Source organism: Ovis aries, chromosome 1 (genome assembly GCF_016772045.2).
Source record: "Ovis aries strain OAR_USU_Benz2616 breed Rambouillet chromosome 1, ARS-UI_Ramb_v3.0, whole genome shotgun sequence".
In the NCBI taxonomy this organism is placed as follows: Eukaryota; Metazoa; Chordata; class Mammalia; order Artiodactyla; family Bovidae; genus Ovis; species Ovis aries.
Window position 1 is genome coordinate 94,076,682 of NC_056054.1, and position 16,072 is coordinate 94,092,753.

The window sequence follows — 16,072 nt, forward strand, 5'->3', positions numbered from 1 at the left end:
TTTCCACTCCAGGACTATTGCCTGGAAAATCCCCATGGACAGAGGAGCCTGGTAGGCTACAGTCCACGGGGTCAAAAAGAGTCAGACACGACTGAGCGACTTCACTATATCATTATATTGACATCGGATGTACATTCTAGAAAGACCACTTTGGCCTAGGTGTGGAGGATGGAGGGAGGGGGAGTTCTACGGGAGGCTAGCCATCTCCAGACAAGAGATGATGGTGCCCAGGACCATAGGAACAGAATGAGGGGGTGAGGAGCTAGGCTCTGTGGAATACCAGGTTGAGGGTGAGGAACAGGGCAGAAAAACCAGTGCAATCGCAGCAACTGAGATGAGAATACGTAGGATCAGGGTGGATGTACTGTGTTAGAAATACTCAAGAGGCATGCAATGAAGACGTCCAAAAAGTAATTGGAATGGGATGATGGTAGAGTGGAGTTCCAAAGTGAGAAACAGATATAGGTTTGTAAGGTATTTTTCACCTCATTGGACAGTACGACAGTAAAAGTATTTAGTGAAAAAATAGTCTGATAATTCACTGATACAAAAAAAAAAGTTAATTACCCCTCCCCTCTCCAGGGTGCAGGCAACGAAGGACACGCTATGGAGATGCAAAAATAACTAAGGGGTCCTATTTGCCCTCACCCTTCTCTCTTGGCTGTAAATTTCTTGTGGGCAGGATCTGCCCTTTAATTATCATTTATCCCAAACAACTCTTGGCATTGTGATCTGCATACAATAATTACACTATAAATACTTCAACTGAATTGAATTAAATTAAATTTTCATCACATCTGCCAAGTATTGCATTGAAAATCTCTTCTTGTGTTAAATATTACCTCTTTCCCCCAAGATAACCATGACTCCGGCATCTCTCACTTCTCCTTATCTGCTGTGAAAATGGTTCAGTCGTGTCCGACTCTTTGCGACCCCATGGACTGTCCATGGAATTCTCTAGGCCAGAACACTGGAGTGCATAGCCTTTCCCCTAGACACGTTCTTTTATTTACTGAGCGTCTACTATGTGTCCAGAAAACTCTCCGTTCTCATGGTGCTTACATTCTCACGGGAAACACAGACAATGAGACAAATACATGAAACAATATGTGTTCTGAGGAAGAATGAGATAAGGGAATTAAGCATGTATGTTTGGGGCTTAAGGGGAGTGACATTTGAGCAGAGATCTGACTAGAAGAGCTTCCCAGGTGGTGCCAGTGGTAAAGAACCCGCCTGCCAATGCAGGAGACATAAGATACACTGGTTCGATCCCTGTATCAGGAAGATCCCCTGGAGAAGGGCATGACAACCCACTGTAGTATTCTTGCCTGGAGAACCCCATGGACGGAGGAGCCTGGCAGGCTATAATCCATGGGGTCACAAAGAGTCTGATGCAACTGAAGTGACTTAGCATACAAGCACGCTGATTAGAAGGAATGCATAAGCCCTGGAGATCTCTAGCGAAAGAGCATTCCAAGCATAGGGAATAACAAGTACTGGCTCCCTAACATTCTTTGATAATAGGTGTGTTCATGTGCCTGAAATGGCATGGGAGAGAAGGAGAAGGAGAGATATGAGCAGAGAGGTTGCAGAGGCTAAATCTTGTTCAACTTTTAGGCCTGGGGACAATTTAGCTTGCGGAGGTAGAAGTGGAAGATGGACATTGAAAAGGTAGGAGAGGACCATGGCTCAGACTAAGGAGTAGAGATATAGGTTGTGAGGAATGGGTGGTGTCTGAAAGCATTTTGAAAATAAATCCAATGGAATTTTCTGGAGTACTAGATATGGAAGTAAAACAGGAGGGAAAGGGGCAGGGCACAAAGTTTAAAAGAATGACATAGCCCAGGACATGGCATAAACTGAGTGAAGTGAAGTTGCTCAGCTGTGTTCGACTTTGCAGCCCCATGGACTGTAGCGTACCGAGTTCCTCTGTCCATGGGATTGTCCAGGCAAGAATACTGGAGTGGGTTGCCATTTCCTTCTCCAGGGGATCTTCCCGATCCAGGGATTGAACCCAGGTCTCCCGCATTGTAGGCAGATGCTTTACCCTGTGAACCACCAGGGAAGTCCAATATAAACTGAGTAGAACCACTAATTCAGGATGGCAGCCAGTCAACTTCTACTAGACCTTGAGCCTCAGCATATTCTCATTGTAACATATCAGCAAGCTAAATGACCCACCCACCAGCAGCACAACAGCTCTGAGGCCAATCATTAAAGGCCAAGAAGTGAGCAGTGGCCCAGTTCCTGGAAATCCTTGCCTCTTCCCCAGAAATAGTTGGAATAATCCACCCACTCATTAGTCTATGAAATTACCCAGCTCATGAAAACTAAACCCATCATATTTCAGGACCACTCTCTCCTTCTGAGGAGGCCCATGTTCTATCTGTGGAGTGTGTTTCTCTCTAAATAAATTCACTTCTTGCCTATCACTGTGCCTCTCACTAAATTCTTTCTGAGATGAGACCTCAATAACTGCAACTTCTATAAGTCCTGAAACCAGGTGTGTGATCTCAGCTAAAAGACCATGGGTCCCAATCTGAGTTACATGGTTTCAGAGGGGAGCAAGAAAGAGGAGAGTCAAGGAATCTTCCAGAAGATCCACCTCAGTCTGAAACGGAGATGTCAGATCCCCCCCGGCTGCCCAACTCCTTCTCCAAGGCCATACTTCCTAAGCACTCTCTCCCCAGGTCTCTGCCCAGGCTACTTCCTCCATCCTTGAACCCTATACTCAATTATCCCTTCTCAACCCAGCCCATCTCCTACCACATAGACCCCTGGGGTCAATGCCAAATCAAATCCCATAGACAGAGTTTTGGGTGAAGTATAAAAGGATAGCTTTATTGCTTTGCCAAAGGAGGACACAGCAGGCTAATACCCTCAAAACCAAAGATCCCAACTTGGGGAAGATAGTGACAGTCTTATAGTAAAAAAGGGTGTGATCAGCTTGTGTATATTCTTCTGAAGGGTTGGTGGTGAGGTAAGTAGGAGTCAACATCATAAACCTCAAGTCCAACTGGTCTGGGGTCTACATGCTTGAGGGCAGCATACCATAACTTCTCCCACCTGGAAGAGGTTTCAGTATCTGCAAAATAGCTTAAAGGTATTGTTGTGTGTATCCGTTGATGGGGAAACAGGACATTGTCCTGAGGCTGCTCTTGACTGTTTCTCCATGATCTCACATCCACTCCCTTCTCTAATTACCAATAGATTGAATCTGCCCATTGGACCTCAGGAAAGATCATGGAGGCTGAATGAAGGCTGCTTCCTAGAATCAAAGAAATAGGGGCACAAGGTCTTGTGCCCAGGAGCCCCCCAGGACCCTGCATGGTATCACATCCCTCTGGGTGATCTGTCAACTTTGGATTTCCATCTGCACCCCAGGTACATTGTGGCCAGCTCCCAGCCTAGCATCTTTCCAATTTCCACACTAATGGACCACCTTAGACCGTCAAAGGACAGTGCCAACTGTAAGGTGGAGAGAGTAAAGTACAATTACAAGAATGACTTTGCCCTTTGGGTGGAGGAACAAGCAAGTGTTAAGTAAGCACTGAAGAGCTGCCCTTTCAGGAGATAGTCCTCACATAGAGAAAGGCTCAAGTCGTAAGGGAAGGGGAAGCACCCACGGAGGAGCAAGGACTGCAGTCCCCAGGCAGCAAATCTGTCTAGGTCCTGGGCTAAACAGGAGCAGCATGCATCTCCTGGACTGGCCTGGAACCAGGCGAATATTTTGAACGTTTCTGAAGACAGTAATCTTCCCCCTCAGGAAAACAGACCCTCCTGAAGCCTGCAGAAGGCTGCTCTGGGGAACAAAGGTCCAGTGTTGCCTGATTTTCTTACTTTTCAGGAAAATCAGGAAATCCAGACCTTAGCTGAATTCTTCCTGATTGTATTCACTGGAAGCTAGTGTTTAAAAACAAACGTTGTTGGAGAATACAACAGCACCAAATTTGTTTGTGGATAAAACACGAACAAGGGGTTCTATCTGTTCTATCTGACGTCTCCAGACCCATTGTGGCTACGATCAAAAGACTAATATAAAACCATAATTGGTAGAATTTTCTGCTTTAAAAAAAAAAAAGGAAAAAAGAAAGGAGGCATTAACCTAGTTGTCTTTTGTCAACTGAAAGAAAGTTGAGGGCAAGGCATTTTGCTTAAAGAGAGCCTGACACTGTGTGCTCGCAAGCAGTGATGTTGATTGTTCCTAATATGTCAGGAATGCTGGGTGGAAACAGCACTGCTCCCAGCTCACTGAACAGCCAAATCAGGGCTCAGAGTGCCACTAAACAGCCCTCCTGATAGAAGCTTCCTTCTCGGTGATTACCCTTCTATGCAGGTGAGGATCCCCAGAGCTGAAGACTAGGAATAGCTTATGCAGGGCACCATCTGTCTTTAAAAAATACAGTTGACTCTAATATCTTGAGATCAGGCTAGTGAAGGGGTAGGCCCCTAAAACTTTCTCCACAGGTGGGTGCTCAGAGGGGCTTCCTAGAGGGCTCAGTGGTAAAGAATCTGCCTGCCGGTACAGATGTGCGTTTGATCCCTGGGTTGGGAAGATCTCCTGGAGAAGGAAATAGCAACCCATTCCAGTATTCTTGTCTGGAAAATCCTATGGACAAGGGAACCTGGCAGGCTACATACAGTCTATGGGGTTGCAAAGCGTCGGTCATTACTGAGCATGCATGAATGCTCAGAACCCCAGGGATGCCATATAGTGATAGAGAAGTCTGAATTTGCCCCCCAGTCCCATGGGCTTCCCTGATAGCTCAGCTGGTAAAGAATCCTCCTGCAATGCAGGAAACCCTGGTTCGATTCCTGGGTTGGGAAGATCCACTGGAGAAGGGATAGGCTACCCACTCCAGTATTCTTGGCCTTCCCTGGTGGCTCAGCTGGTAAAGAATCCGCCTGCAATGCGGGAGACCTTGGTTCGATCCCTGGGTCGGGAAGATCCCCTGGAGAAGGGAAAGGCTACCCACTCCAGTATCCTGGCCTGCAATTCCATGGACTATATACTCCATGGGGTGGCAAAGAGCTGGACAAGACTGACCGACTTTCACTCTCCGTGGGCTTCCCTGGTGGCTCAGGTGGTAAAAAAAAAAAAAAAAAAAAAATCTGCCTGCAATGCAAGAGACCTGGGTTCAGTCCCTGGGTTGGGAAGATCCCCTGGAGAAGGAAATGGCTACCCACTCCAGTATTCTTACCTGGAGAATTCCATGGACGGAGAAGCCTGGGGGATTGTAGTCCATGGAGTTGCAGAGTGGGAGAAAACTGAGCGACTAACACTCTACTTTGTTACTTTTATCATGCAACTCTGAAGGCTGGTTTATTCCAGAGGGAAAAAATTAGATTCTATTCAGCGAACGTTCTCCTTCCTCCACAAAACCCCACAGCTGTGCTCGCTTATTCTCCGGCTGACAGAGAACAGTGGGTCTGGAGAAGAATGCCTGGGTTTGTGTGATCTACGCTTACTGACACTCAACTCTGGCCAAGTTAGTCCGTTTCGCTCACCCGAGGTTCTTGGTTTGTGAAAAGGGATCACAATAGCACCTGTCTTCACAAGGGGCTTGTAAGGATTAAATGAGCTGATGTATAGAAAGAACTTAGTGGGGACTTCCTTGGTGGTCCAGAGGCTAAGTCTCTGTGCTCCCCATGCAGAGGGGCCCAGGTTTTGATTCCTGGTCGGAGAACATAAATCCTACATGGTGGACGATGCGGCCAAAAAAATTTTTTTAAGAAAGAACTTAGCAAAATGCCTGGTACTTAGTTCTCAGTATGCATTAGCTATTCTCCTCTCTCATCATGAACCTCACACAGTCCAAGGAGCCAGAAATTCTAGCTTTCAGTCCAGACTCTACTGTTTATGCTGTCTTTTGACCTTTCTGAACCCAAATTTCTTCTGTAAACTGAGATTGGTCAGATTAGTCAGAAGGTCCCAGAATGCTGTGCATGAATTACTCCAGCAGCATTAAAACACAGATTCTCCAGCCTCAACCAGGCAATTCCATCTCCAAGTATTGCTGTGAAACTGGACTAGATGAGTTTTAAGGGCTCTTCCAGCTCGAAATTTTATGATGAATTTTCACAAATTCATGATGCCATCTCCTCTAAGTCCATTTCTGATTTTGGTTGGGAGGACTCTCCACTACAATAGCATGACACCTAGCTCAAAAAAATTAGAAGAGCTTGTCATTTCTACCATTATTCTATTCTAAAACCTGCATGTGTGTGCTTAGTTGCTCAGTCATGTCTGACTTTTTGTGACCCTTTAGACTGTAGACTGCCAAGCTTCTCTGTCTATGGAGTTTTTCAGGCAAGAATGTCGCCATCTCCTTCTTCACGGGATCTTCCCAAACAGGGATGGAACCTGTGTCTCCTGTGTCTCCAGCATTGCAGGCGGGTTCTTTACCCTTTGAGCCATCAGAAAATCCCATGTTCTAAACCTAATCCTGATCATTTCAAGAGCACCCACCGCATCCTTCTCACCCCAAACCTTGAGCATTTCATTGCTCTCCATTCCTCCTTTCCAAAAGTCTCAGCAAATCCTAATTGTTTTTTTAACCCAACAACAGCCTTAGATGGGCCTTTTACACTCAGTTCTGGCTCGCCGCCTGTGCTTTTCTCTCTCTGCACTCCGTCCCTTTGGTAAAGAATGGAAATAACCCAGCGCCCGTGGGCAGGCAAAGATTCTGAGCTCAGGCTGAATGCCATGCACTCGTGTTGGAGCGATTCCTCTGAGCTAGATTGTCTGACCCCAATCTCTCTCTCACTCTCTCAGTGTCCCAGGGCACCCAGGCTTGCTGCCAGGGCTGGCTGCCACTTTCAAGCATGCTGTTGCCCAGGTAGAAGACTCTAAAGAATTTGGCTTGGCCTCTCTGGTGTAAAAAACAATGTTAGTTTGATCACAGAGCCTCTGTCTCCTACAGGGGAAGGTGTGTCACCAGAGACCTAAGATTCGAAGAATGAGATGGACCATGAGCTTAGAGCAGAACAGAGCCTTCTGGATGTGGGGGTGCTCTTTCTGAGACATCTGTTATTCCACTGATCACCCAGGCTGTTTGGCCTGATCTGTCTGGCATGTAGCCTGTTTCTATAAAAGAGTGCAAAGACATTGGCAAATCTCACCCAAATATATATGAGCCCAGCTGACAGTTTCCAAAAGTTCACTTGGAAGTTAATTATTTGAAACTCAGAACATATTTCCCTGTAAGAGTGAAATAATAAATGGTGATTATATTTCCAGGCTGACACACAAGTCTATTTAACCCTTTATAAGCTTCAAATGCTGCATATTTATGAGGAAAAAAGCAGCCAACCAACAATACAGTTGAAACACCAGGGATTAAATAATACTTAAAAATAACATTGGGACAAGGATTTTTTTTTTTAATGTAGCACATATGCAGTTAACATAAAGAACTGTTCTATGCCCTGAAGTGTTAGAGAAAGCAGGGGAATTTACATTTATCCTCAGGGGGATTTATATTGCTTTGATTTTTCCGTTCATGGTCCTTTTTCTCCTGAGAATGTAAGCTCCCCGTGGGCTGGAATCTGGTCTGCCTTGTCCTCTAGCGTATGCTTCAACACCTAGCATAATGCCTGCCACAAAGAATGTACTCAATAAATATTTGTTGAATGAATGAGTAAATAAATTCCAGTCAGAGAGAGGCAGTAAACAAGTAAGCAGATACATATGTGACCAATGTCAGGTGATAATAAGTTCTATGAAGAAAAATAAAGCAGAGAGTTCAGGGATGGGGATGACTATTTCCCACGGGGTCTGTGAAAGGCTTCTCTGAAAAATGATACCTGCATGGAGATCTGAAGGAGGAACTGACTCAGGAAAGAGGTCAGAGAAGGAGGACTCCCGCTTTTGGTGTCAGACCAGGACATCTGGACCAAAGTTCCCACAGTCAACTAAAATGCCCGGACAAAGTTTAAATAGTATTAAAAACAGAGTTATCAAAGTGGCAAGGAATTACTAGGCAAAAGGTAGGAGAAAAAGATAACCGCTACTCAGAGCCATTGTTATTCTGAGGACACCTGTGAATGCGCAGTAAACATCTGCCAAACTGAGCTGAGATTTTGGTGGCCTCACAAGCCAAGGGAGACAAACACCAAAGCTCAAGAAGAAGGGAGGGGCTTTGAGCTTGAAGCTGGGGAGACCTTGAATTTCTGTTAAAGGCGTTACAGATGGAGACCAGCACCGGGCAGCTTCTAGAAGCAAATGAAAATCCTTTCAGATCCTATCACTTTGGGCCTCAATTATCTTAAAGTGACATCTCCCACATGTAATCAGATATAAGCAGAAAAGAACACCATATGAGTGAGAATCAGCAGAAAACTAAAACAGATTCACAAATCCTTACGATATTGGAGTTATCTGACATAGCCAATAGAATAACTATGCTTACTTTTCTCAAAAAATAAAATGAAAACTTGAAAATTTTGTCAGAGAACTGGAGGTTGTAAAAAGATCTAGAGAAAGAGCAGCCCAGGCTGAGAGGAAAACAAATGCAAAGGTCCTGCGGCAGATTTGAGAGAAAAAAATCAGTGTGGCAGAAGCAGAGTGAGCATGATAGAGAGAAAGGTAGAAGATGAGTTCAGGAAAGGAGGCCCAGGCAGTTCACAAGGAGGGTGGGAATTTTATGTTGCAGTTTTGTTTTTTTTTTTTTTAGAATTTTTGGTTGTGCCATTTGGCATGTGGGATCTCAGCTCCCTGACCAGGGGATCGAAATTATGCTCCCTGCATTGGAAGGACAGTCTTAACCACTGGGCCACCAGGGAAGTTCTGAGAATTTGTCTTTTATTCCATGTGTCAAGAGAAACTATTGGAAGGTTTACAGCATTAAAGTGACATGATTTAATTTACATTTTTAAAAGGTTAGTTTGGTTGTGTAGGAAATAGGCTCTAGGAAAGGAAAAGTAGACACAAGGAGACCAATTAGATCATTGCAAGGTCCAGGTGAGAGATGATGGAGGCTTGGTCTAGGGTGGGGGAGATGGAGGTGGTGAGAAGTGTTTGTTGTTTAGTTGCTAAGTCCTTTCCCTCTCCTTGTGACCCCATGGGCTGTAGCCCACCAGGCTCCTCTGTCCGTGGAATTTTCCAGGCAAGAGTATTGGAGTAGTTTGCCATTTCCTTCTCCAAGGACCCAGGGATTGAGCCTGCATCTCTTGAGTCTCCTGCATTGGCAGGCAGATTCTTTACCACTGTACCACCAGGGAAGCCCCAGGTGAATTTGGAATATACTTTGAAGGGAGAGTTGACAAGCTCTTCCTGATGGATTGGGCATGGGATGTGAGGAAAATGTCAGAATAATTCCCTACCCCTGTGTACTCTCTATATGACCCTGTTCTCCCCATCCACACATGGTCTCTCCTTCTCTCTCAGTAGACAACTTCCTAATTGTAATTTTCAGCCCAGTTCTTTTTTCTGAGCGTTATCCCTATGAAGCCAACTGCCTTTTGAGATGTTCTGCCTGGATGTCACCAGACCTTAGACTGAACATGCCCCAAACTTAGCTCATTATTTTACCTGCTAAACTTTTTATTTTTTTCCTCATCAATTTCCTCGGTTAAGGATATTACTTTTCACTTGATCATGTAAGTCAGAGAGTAGGCATTAATTTTAGACTCCTCACTTTCCATGTGCAACTGGTAACCTGGAAAGCGTCTTGTAAACCTGTATTTTCGATGGACTTCCCTGATGGTCCACTGGTTAAGACTCTATAATTTCTAATGCAGTGGGCATGGGTTCAATGTCTGGTCAGGAAACTAAGATCCCCCTTGCAGTGTAACCCTTCCCCTCCAAAAAAAGCTGTGTGTTCCTTTCTGTTTTCATGCCTTCTGTCCTTTCTTTATTTAAGATTAAAAAATTTTTTTCTGTATTTATTTTTGGCTGTGCTGGGTCTTGATTGTTGTCCATAGACTATCTCTAGCTGCAGTGAGCAGGAGCTGCTCTCTAAATAAGGTGTGTGGGCTTCTCATTTCATTCCAGAGCACTGGCTTTAAGCGCCTGGGCTCAGTAGCTGTAGCCATGGGCTTAATTGCCCCGTGGCGTGTGGGATCTTCCTGGATAGGATTGAACCTTGTGTCCCCTGCATTGACAGGTGGATTCTTAACCTCTGGGCAATCAGGGAAGTCCCAGCTTTTTTGTTTCCACTTGTGCCCAAGAGCCTCCTCTTTAGTTCCATCCACACAGTCCCCTGGCAAGGGCCATATACCCTCTGTCCCCTCTACCCTCTTCCACTGCCCGTTTCCCTGGAATTCCCAAGTTTTGCCTAGTCCAGACCTCATGGCCCTTGGGACTCAATGAAGGACAGCATCTCCAATAAGGCTTTGGCTGAAGCTGACACCCAAACGTCCTATGTTTAGGAGCCCACATATGTGTTTTAAGTTCACAGCACAAATTACCAAACATGGATGTTAGCAAGCTTCCTTCATAATCACTTGTGATTTCCACACCACTTCTATGACCCCCTGTCCTCTTTCCCTAATTTTCTTCACTTATAATTTTCTATTTTTGGACAAGAGGGATGGGGGGGCGGCAGAAAGGGAAGAAAAGAACTTGAAAAAGAGAGAATGAACCAAAGAAGAAAGATAGGGAAGCAGGAGGAATGAAGGAAGAAGCAGAAGGGAAGGAAAAGAAGAGAGAAAGAAAGGGAGAGACAAAGAAAAGAAGGGAAAAAGAAAGAAAGAGACCCTTAAGTAACCGCACATGTGTCTGAGGCATACATCTGCAGTATCTCTACTTAAACAGCAGGGACCTCATGGCAGATATTACACATTTAATTGACTAAAGAAACCAATCATAGAACAAAGCCCCTTTCTTTGTGAGATGTCATATGATAACCCAAACACAGTAGTTGCTGTTTTTCTCCAGACACTATCAACCACAGCCGTCTGTCTTGGTCCTAGACTGTTTAAAAAAAATTTTTTTTTTATCTTTTAATGTGTGCGTGTGTGTATCAGTCACAAGACCAAAGTACCCTCCGTTGCAACAATGGCCGCCCTGTGGAATTCAGCTGGGCTCTCCCAGCCCACAGCCCACTCCTGGCTGCCAGATGTCAGCCAGCCCAGAGGTTCTCTTTCATCCTCACCCACCGCAGAGCCATTTTGGTCTGTGCTGTGGTGGGGGCTGACAACCCTTGCAAGCTCCACCCCAGATCTGAGGGAGGCTTAATCTTTCCTGAGGCCCGCTGTGGGGAGGGGGAGGGTAAAGAGCAAAGCCTCCTGGGAACGGAGATGGGGTGGGTTAGATTTGTTCTCAAAGTTCAGCCACTGCTGCTTATTCAAAGGCTTATTTTCAACCTAGGAATCCAGTCCTCACCGTGAAGGAAAACCAGGACAGATCTCGCTGACAGCTTTAAAAGAAGCACCATGAGCTGCAGACATGGAAGGGAGCACTCATGAGTCCTCCTCCTGTGGCTCTTCCCCGGTGGTCCTGTGTCCTACTCTCCAGGCAAGAGGCAGTTGGATGGCTCCGGACTCCACCACATCCACCACCTCCTTCATCCCTTTCTCTCTGGATGCTTTCTTGTTCTCCTCTTCCTCCTTTTCCTTCTCTTCTTCCTTCTTTTTCCCTTGCACACTGCAGATTTAGAATAGCCATGGGACTCCAGCAAGGCGGTCGGAAGACTCACCCCCGCAGAGATGCTGCCCAGAGGGCCCCAGAACTGCCAGCCCCACTTCTGATCTGTAAGAAAACGCAAGAAAAAAGTTTCCTTGTCTGCAAAATGGAGATAATAGCACTTGGTTCATGTGAGGAGCTCTTGTCATGCTTCGTTTACAGGGTCAGCACAGAGAGTTCAGGGATAAGATGCTGTCTGCAATCTGTAGCATGTAGTAAATGCTCAACGAATTCAGTCATTTAACAAATATGATTCAGTTCAGTTCAGTCGCTCAGTCGTGTCCGACCCTTTGCGACCCCATGAATCACAGCACGCCAGGCCTCCCTGTCCATCACCATCTCCCGGAGTTCACTCAGACTCACGTCCATCGAGTCAGTGATGCCATCCAGCCATCTCATCCTCTGTCATCCCCTTCTCCTCCTGCCCCCAATCCCTCCCAGCATCAGAGTCTTTTCCAATGAGTCAACTCTTCACATGAGGTGGTCAAAGTACTGGAGTTTCAGCTTTAGCATCATTCCTTCCAAAGAAATCCCAGGGCTGATCTCCTTCAGAATGGACTGCTTGGATCTCCTTGCAGTCCAAGGGACTCTCAAGAGTCTTCTCCAACACCGCAGTTCAAACACATGAATTCTTCGGCGCTCATGATTAGACAGCTACTAAATCCCAGGCTCTGTTCCAGGTGCTGGGGGAACAAAACAGACAACAACAAGATCCCAATCTCACGGAGTTAACTTTCTAGGAGGAAGAGAGAAATGAGAAACAAGTAAGTAAAATAGGATGTCAGATGATGACAAGGTCTGTGAAAAGATTAAAGCCAGGGAGGGGATAAGAGTGCTGGAGTGGGAGATGGAAGGTGGGATTGCAATTTTAAATTGAACAACCAATAGTGATGTTAAAATAAAGCACTGAAGGAGGTTAACGAGCCCAGCCTGTGGGTGTCTGAGGGAAGAATATTCTGGGCGGGGGGACAGTAAGTGCAGAGGCCTTGAGGCCAGAGTGCACCACGTGCAGTTGAGAAGCATCCAAGAGGCTGGTGTGGCTGCAGTTAAATGGGGATGGGAGAATAATTGGAAATGAGGTCAGAGAGGTAAAGGTGCATGTGTGCAGGAGGGAGCAGGGGTGGCAGGCAGTGCAGCCATGCAGGGACTTGTTGACCATTGTAAAAACTTGGGAGAGTTTTATGGGGAGGAGTGATACAGTCTGATGAAGATTTTAATAGCAGTGCTTGGGCTGATGGGTGGAAAATAAACCAGTGGGGTCAGAATGGCAGCAGGGAAACCAGTTAAAGTCCAGTGCAGTAGTTCAGGTGAGAGATGGTGGTAGCCTTGACCCAGTGGTAGAAAGGAGGTGATGAGAAGTACGTTGGATTCGGGATGTATCTTTTTAAGGAGAAGCTGACAGAATTTTGAAGATGGATTCCATGAGGAGGGTGACAATAAGGAAGGAGTGTTAGAATGTCTGTAAGATTCCGGGCCCGGATGAAATTGCCCTTTTGAGTGAATGCTATGAATTTTGTTTCGGACATTGTGAGAGACTATTGCCTCAATAGTCCCAATGAGTCACGTGTGGAGGCTTGTACACTGGAGCTTGCCCTCTTCGAAGACTATCTCAGACATGTAAGAAGCCCAGGCTGCCCTGCTGCAGAGGCATAGGGAGGACAACCAAGAGCTCCAAATAATGGCCAGATATAGAAGTGAGGGCATCTTAAGCCATCCAGTCCCAGTGAAGTCTCCAGAGCACTTGAGTCTCATGAATGACCCATTGGTCCAGCCACTAAGCTTTAGGGTTTCTGACGAGCCACAGTTAACTGGTACAATCTTGTGAAATTTGAAATGTCTTATGGGTGGCATGAATGGTAAAGAACCCACCTGCCAATCCAGGAGACATAAGAGATGGAGGTTCAGTCCTTGGGTTGGAAAGATCCCCTGGAGGAGGGCATGACAACCCACTCCAGTATTCTTGCCTGGAGAATCCCGGACAGAGGAGCTGGGCAGGCTATGGTCCATAGGGTCACAGTCATGGTCCGTAGGGTCACAGTCAGACACGACTGAAGCAACTTAGTACTCAAAATCGCATCAGTTCAGTTCAGTTCAGTTCAGTCCAGTCACTCAGTCGTGTCCAACTTTTTACGACCCCATGAATTGCAGCACGCCAGGCCTCCCTGTCCATCACCAACTCCCGGAGTTCACTCAGACTCACGTCCATCGAGTCAGTGATGCCATCCAGCCATCTCATCCTCTGTCATCCCCTTCTCCTCCTGCCCCCAATCCCTCCCAGCATCAGAATCTTTTCCAATGAGTCAGTTATTCGCATGAGGTGGCCAAAGTACTGGAGTTTCAGCTTTAGCATCAGTCCTTCCAAAGAACACCCAGGACTGATCTCCTTTAGAATGGACTGGTTGGATCTCCTTGCAGTCCAAGGGGACTCTCAGGAGTCTTCTCCAACACCACAGTTCAAAAGCATCAATTCTTTGGCGCTCAGCTTTCTTCACAGTCCAACTCTCACATCCATACATGACTATTGGAGAAACCATAGCCTTGACTAGACAGACCTTTGTCGGCAAAGTAATGTCTCTGCTCTTTAATAAGCTATCTAGTTTGGTCATAACTTTCCTTCCAAGGAGTAAACATCTTTTAATTTCATGGCTGCAGTCACCATCTGCAGTGATTCTGGAGCCCCCAAAAATAAAGCCTGACACTGTTTCCACTGTTTCCCCATCCATTTCTCATGAAGTGATGGGACCGGATGCCATGATCTTCGTTTTCTGAATGTTGAGCTTTAAGCCAACTTTTTCACTCTCCCCTTTCACTGTTATCACACAGGCATAGACATTCAAATTGGGATGTCAAGTAGGCAGTTGAGTCTAGAATCCAAGAGATTTCCAGGCTGCAAACACATCTTGAGAATCACCAGCGTTGTCAACAGTAGTTAATGCCATGAGACTGATAAGAGCACTAAGGGTGTGACTACAGGTAGAGAAGGGGAGGAGTCCAAGGACTGAGCCTTGGGACACCAGAACATCTAGCAAGGAAAAGGAGTTGCAAATGTGACTGAGAAGGATCAACTGGTGCAAAAGGAGAAGAACCAGGCATGAATGGTGTCCTGGGAGCCAAATAACAGATGGTGTTACTGGTAGAAAGAAGAAGTCAATCATGTCAAACACTGCTAACTGATTCAATAAGATGAGGGCTGAGAACTGATCATTGGATTTAGTCAAGGAATGTCTTTAGTGGAGTGGTAAGTGGCAGCCTGCTTACAAGGAGTTGAAGAGGGAGTGGGAAAAGAGGAATTGGAGCCATGGCCATAGACATCCCCCTTGAGAGATTCTGAGATAAACAAAAATAGGGAAATGGATTCATAGAGGTAGAAGGGTGTGCAGTCAAGGAGGACGTCTGAAGGTTGGGAGCATGTTGCTTATGGATGGGGATGATTTGGGGAGAGAGGAAAATTAAATGATGCAGGAGACAGATTGGCCACACGATGTTCCTGAGATGCAGGGTATAAGTAAAGGCACCGGCCTTAGTGGGAACAAGAATGGGCCATACATAACAAGGGGGAAAGGCAGAATACATGGGCACTGATGCACACTGGTGAGCAGATGTTGGCAGAAGTATGTGGAATTTCACTGCTTATGTTTCCTCGGCAAGCTCGTTGGCTGAACTTGAGGATAAGGAAAGAGGTGTTAGAAGGCTCAAGAAGGAGGTGTGTAGAAATGAGTGGTGGCCACTATATGATATATCTGTGGGAAGTTAAGGTTCTCATCCTTCCCGTTACTTTCCAGGACTAGCTCAGGATTCTGGGAGAGCCAGGATTTGTATAGCCTTAATGTCAACTGACTTTGGCGGGAACTATAGCGCCCAGACAAAGCCATTTTTTAGTTCCTCCATGACACAAAAGCTAGTTTTGTTCAGCTCTGTGGCAGCCATGTTCTTCAACCCAGGGGGTATCTTTTCCCCAGTCAATGCTATGAATCTTAATTAGCGTGAGCTGATCAAGATAATTCTGTACCCTTTACCAGCAACTGTTTTTGGGCTGGACATGTGTTGCAATTTCTGGTCAGTAACATGTGAGGGGAGACCTGGTAGCAGTCTCTTAGAAAAGATCTTCATAAGATAAAATAGCTCAGACAAAGAGTGAGAAACGTTGGACGAGATCTGTTATATGCAGAATCTAAAAGGAAATGAGGCCTTACAAATAGCTGTGAAAAGAAGAGAAGCGAAAAGCAAAGGAGGAAAGGAAAGATATACCCATTTGAATGCAGAGTTCCAAAGAATAGCAAGGAGAGATAAGAAAGCTTTCCTCAGTGATCAATGCAAAGAAATAGAGGAAAAAAACAGAATGGGAAAGACTAGAGATCTCTTCAAGAAAATTAGAGATACCAAGGGAACATTTCATGCAAAGATGGGCTCGAAAAAGGACAGAAATGGTATGGACCTTACAGAAGC